Source organism: Bos grunniens, chromosome 1 (genome assembly GCF_055505025.1).
Source record: "Bos grunniens cultivar Pamir isolate PY7600 chromosome 1, Bosgru_T2T1.0, whole genome shotgun sequence".
NCBI classification, from domain to species: domain Eukaryota; kingdom Metazoa; phylum Chordata; class Mammalia; order Artiodactyla; family Bovidae; genus Bos; species Bos grunniens.
This window is the reverse complement of record NC_141165.1, coordinates 15,581,961-15,587,960: the sequence shown is the minus strand read 5'-3', so window position 1 is coordinate 15,587,960 and position 6,000 is coordinate 15,581,961.

Genomic DNA, 6,000 nt, shown 5'->3' with positions numbered 1-6,000 from the left:
CTGCCCTGATGTCCACATGGCTGGGTTTGGGTTTCTAAAGCCAGCTCAGAGGGAGTGTTCATATTTTCTCCTGAGAGGAGAGTTTGTAATTTTTATGAAGATGATTCTTCCTCCCTTTTTAATTAATTTTTATAACATTCTTTTAAAAGTCAGTGTTGCAAGGCTTGTTTGTCACCACACCCCTTCCCATCTACCATTCCCTCCCCATTGAGTTACTTTCAAATGCCTTAACTGTTTTATATTTTAATCTTTACCTTCACATTTTTAACTAACATGATTACTACACTATTTCTTGTTTGTTTGTTTTTGCCATCTTAGCTCACTTATTAAAGTACCCTCCACCATCCTCCGTACACTCTCAGACTCTTCCACACTACTTATCATCTTCACAATTATATCACAATCTTTGGCCAAATCAATGTTTAGGATTGGCATTACTTTGACTCCATAAATGTCACAAGAAAGTCTCTTACAGCACTAAGATACTCTTTCTTTTCTTGTGCAAATTTTTGTTTTTCCTGAAGTTAATTATTGACTCATTTTTTTCATACACTTAATTTTTTATGTACTATGGACCACTTGGGCTTCCCCGGTGGCTCAGATGGTAAAGAATCTGCCTGCAGTGTGAGAGACCTGGGTTCAATCCCTGGGTCAGGAAGATCCCCAGGAGAAGAGCATGGCAACGCACTCCAGTATTCTTGCCTGGAAAATCCCATGGACAGAGGAGCCTGGAAGGCTACAGTCCATGGAGTTGCAAAGAGTCAGACACAACTGAGCCACTAACACACATACATGGACCACTTCTTCCCCAATGTTGCTGCCAAGTCATTTCAGTCGTGTCCAACTCTGTGTGACCCCATAGACAGCAGCCCACCAGGCTCCGCCGTCCCTGGGATTCTCCAGGCAAGATCACTGGAGTGGGTTGCCATTTCCTTCTCCAATGCATGAAGGTGAAAAAAGAAAGTGAAGTCGCTCAGTCGTGTCTGACTCTTAGTGACCCCACGGACTGCAGCCTACCAGGCTCCTCCATCCATGGGATTTTCCAGGCAAGAGTATTGGAGTGGGGTGCCATTGCCTTCTCCGTCCCCAATGTTAGAATCTGACAAAGCTGAAAAACTCATCCCAACCAAATCATGCACATCAGGTAGGCATGCATGTCTCGTTTTGTTGTTTGTTTCTCCGGTGGAGACATCCTGACTGGAGCTCCCTGTCCTCCCATTTGTATCTGGACTGGCTGACTTTTTGGCTGTAGCATAGATGTCCTCCCAAGAGTTCCCTTCAACTTCAGTGAGAATGTCTTTGCATTTTTCTGTGCTATATACAGTGTGTCCTGGGTCCCATGTCTTTCTCTTTCTAGGTTTATTTTCTTACTCAAGTGAAGCACACCCTCCAGTAGCTTCCTAAGAAAGGATGCATGTGGGGTGCAATTTTTAGTTCTTAAAAATGTTACATATTTTCAACATCTTTATTCTGTCCTTTATTTGACAGTTTGTACAGATAAAGAATTCCAAGTAAAACTTTTTAGAATTTTGAAGGCATTGCCCCCACTATTTTCTGCTTTCCAATATTATTAATACTATAACACTATTGAGAAATTCTGATGCATTGAATATCCCACTGTTTTTCTTCTATAAATGTTTAGAATTTTTTAACCCCTTGTGTTTTGAAATTTCAACATGATGCACCTTGTTTCATGTTTTATTGAGAAACTTGGTTCACACCTTCAATCAGGAAAATCATGTCCTGCAATTCCAGTAAATTTATTTGCATTGTTTCTTTGACAACTTTTTCTTCTGTTAAGCATCAGTCTTCATTGTTGACCCAGAACAGCCAAAAAGCAAAATAAATACAATTTTTTTAAAAAAATAAATAAACAACTCACAATGCTAAGTGCTGGTGAGGTTGCAAAGCAAATGAAGTTTGCATAAATCACTGACAAGAGCACAGAATACTATAGCCACTTTGGAGAACAGGTTGGCAGTTTGTCTCTCACTTCTTTTTTTTTTTTTTTTTTTGGTTGTGACATGCAGCTTGTGGGATCTTAGTTCCCCAAGCAGTGTCCGTGCAGTGGAGGTGCAGAATCCTCACCACTAGACTGCCAGGGAAGTCCCAGATTGGCAGTCTGCAATGCGGGAGACCTGGGTTCAATCCCTGGGTTGGGAAGATCCCCTGGAGAAGGGAAAGGTTATTCAGTCCAATATTCTGGCCTAGAGAATTCCATAGACTGTACAGTCCATGGGGTCGCAAAGAGTCCGACATGACTGAGTGACTTTCATTTTTACTTTCAGGATGAAGTTAAATATAGACTCAGCAAATGACCTAGCAAGTCTAATCTTAGATATTCACCCAAGAAATAAAAACTAATGTTTACAGGGACTTCCTTAGTGGCCCAGCGGTTAAGAATCCACCTTGCAATGCAGGGGACTAGGGTTCAATCCCTGGTCAGGGAACTAAGATCCCACAGGCCATGGAGCAGCTAACCCCTCACTGCACTAGAGAGTCCATGCACCACAATGAAAGATCCCACATGCTAGCAACTAAGATCTGATGTGCATGCATGCTCAGGTCTGTCTGCCTGTTTTCAGCCCCACAGACTGCAGCCCGACAGACTCTTCTATCCATTGGATTTTTCCCAGCAAGAATATTGGAGCGGGTTGCCATTTCCTCCTCCAGGGGATCTTCCCAACCAGGGGTCAAACCTGCGTCTCTTGCACTGGCAGGTAGATTCTCTACCACTGAGCGACCTGGGAATCCCCTTAGGACATGATGCAGCTAAATAAATAAATATTTTTAAAATAAAACTAATGTTTACACCAAAACTTGTATACAAATGTTTATGGCAACTTTATTCATAATCACCCCAAACTAGACAAACTAACAGTCTATCTATCAGCTGGATGACAAGGAAGACATGTATGTGCAACAACACGGACTCGACACAAATGCATTACGCTGCATGGAAATGCCACATTCAACAGCCACATCCTCCCAATGGAAGTGGGAGGTTCCATTGAGATGGCATTCTGGAAATTCATTCAGTGGAGACTGGAATGGTCACTGGTTGCCAGGGGCTAGGGCGGAAGCAGGAGGCTGACTGTAAAGGGGTAGGGAACGGTTCGGGGTGGTAGACGTCTGTTCTGGATTGTGTGGTGGTAACACAACTGGGTACATGAGTCAAAACTCGTGCAGAACTGAGTTTTACCCTATGCCAGTTGTATCCCAGTAAAGTGTTTATTGCTAAGTCGTGTCTGACTCTTTGCAGCCCCATGGACTGTAGCCCACCAGGCTCCTCAGTCCATGGGATTCTCCAGGCAAGAAGACTGGAGTGGGTTGCCATTCCCTTCTCCAGAGGATCTTCCCAACCAATGGATCAAACCCGGGTCCCTCCCATTTCGGGTAGATTCTTTACCATCTGAGCCACCAAGGAAGCAGTTGAGGGACTTCTGTGGTGGTCCAGTGGGTAAGAGTCCACCTTGCAATGCAGGGGACGATCCCTAGTCAGGGAACTAAGATCCCACACGCCGTGGAGCAACAAAGCCCATGGGCTGCAACTAGTGAGCCCCTGTGCCACAACTAGAGAGTCCACGCATCAAAGAAATACCCTGCATGCTGCAACTCAGACCTGAGGCAGCCAAATAAATAAATCAGTTTAGCAAAATAAAATATTTCTGTTACTTTCTAAAAACTAATAATATATAAGTTGAAGTCACATACACATGGGAAATGCACTCTCTAACTGTATTTTGAGTCCTTGAGAAGATGAACAGTCACGGTCCTGAGTCAACGTCCTGCAGGACATTATCCAAGAGGATTCTCCCTCCCAGACTTTTTCCAAGTGACAGGCTGGACACACGTCACCCTCGATGATCTCAAAGCCCTGGTACAGACAGTCTGCGATCTGCAGGAGGTTAGGCCACGCCCTCTCTAGAGGCGGTCCTGGGCAGCAGTCACCTTGCTTGGCATCTATGTTTCTTTGCAAAAGGCAGCCTCCTCCACCAGCTTCGTGGACTGACTCAGGTCTTCTCCAGGCCAGGAAATGAGGAGGGAGGACAGGATGCCTGTGGTCCACACCCTCTGGGAAAGGGCAGCTCCCGCTGGGGAGGGACACTGAGTTCCCACCTGGGGACAGTGTGGCCCCCACCCACAGGGCCTGATGCCAGCCAAGGGACCACAGCCACCATCATGAAGGCGAGCTCTGGTTCAGACTCGGACTGTGTCGATTTTACGAGACCACTTGAAGGAGGGGTGCAAGGTCTCCATGTGCAGCGGGGGCCTGCAGAGGAAGACAGAAATTGGCATGCTTCCTTCAGACCTTCACCCTTGGCCAACAGTGTGCCAGGGGGTCAGAGCCCAGTACCAGGCAGAATCAGAGGATCAGAGTGTGGCAGGGTCCAAGCCCCTCCGCTCACTTCCAGTACAACAGCCTTCCAGGTGTTTGCCAAGCACAGTTAGGAAGGTGACTCACTCAGCCCACGTTGGGGATGCTCACACAGAGCACAGGCTGCCGAGGAAGGTGCCAGAGCACGTGGGTACTGTTCCTCCTCTGGCTCCATGGGGCGGCTCCAGGAGGGCCCTGCCCTGCCCCCACCCCATGCAGAGGATGTCCCTGGGCCTACTATAGGCCAGTCCAGCTGCTAAAAATAGTCCCAGTCTGCAGCCAGAATCAATAAACATCATCACATTTTCCACAGCAGGCAGCAGCACAGATGACAAGGGAAATCATGGTGACTTTCCTAGTCTTCCCTGTGCAGCCTGCCCGCGGCAAAGGGGAGCTTTTTGAACAGGACTGAGGCCCCTGAATCTCACACTGCAGCTCCAAATGCTTTCCAGAGGTAGGTCAGGTAGGACCATGGTGCCAACATGGGAGAGGAGCTAGCCTCACACTTTTTTCATGTTCTGTGACATTTAAATCACATGTTTCTTATTTCTGAAAAGACCAAATGAATGACAATGTAGATAAAACAAGTCTACAAAATTGGTCTACAAAGGGATAGTTCCTTTTGTGAGACAAGTTCTTACCAAGCGAACCTTGTAAGTTTTAAAAATATACTGTTTCTCGGGGCTTGGAGGTCCAAAGTTTAAGAAACCACCTTCCAATTCACGGGACGCTGGTTCGATCCCTGGTTGGGGCGCTAAGATCCCACATGCCCCGGAGTAACTAAGCCTACATGCCACAACTAGAAAAGAGCCCAAGCACCGAGATAAGCACCCATCACAAAGTTTAAAAAATTAAAAAAAAAAAACAATAAAAAAGAAAGTATATTCAGTTTCTCAAAAAGTCCTGGTTGGTGTGCAACCATTTCATAAATGAGAACATAAAATCAGGTATAATATTACCCCTTGATCAATGTACTATTTAAAAAGCTTTCTTCCCCCATGTCTGATGAATTAACTCCCCCTATTGTGACTGCCTTAATATTGTTGTTGTTGTTTAGTCACTAAGTCATGTCTCACTTTCAGACCCCATGGACTGCAGTATGCCAGGCTCCCCTGTCCTTCATTATCTCCCAGAGTTTGCTCAAACTTATGTCCGTTGAGTCACTGAGGTTAGCTAACCATCTCATCCTCTGTTGCCTCCTTCTCCTCCCACCTTAAATCTTTCCCAGCATCAGAGTCTTTTCCAATGAATCAACTTTTTGCATTAGGTGGCCAAAATATTGGAGCTTCAGCTTCAGCACAGTCCTTCCACTACATATTCAAGGCTTATTTCCTTTAGAATGGACTGGTTGGATCTCCTTGCAGTCCAAGGGACTCTCAAGAGTCTTCTCCAACACGACAGTCCAAAAGCATCAATTTTTTAGCGCTCGGCCTTCTTCACAGTCCAACTCTGACATCCGTACACTACTACTAGAAAAATAAAGCACCCCGAACTGGGGCTCGAACCACAGAAACTTACTCTTAGCTCTAGAGACTCGAACTCCAAAATTGAGGCACGAAAAGAGCCACGCTCTCTCTGAAGTCTCCAGGGGAGGGTCCTTCCTGGCCCCTGCCAGCATCCTT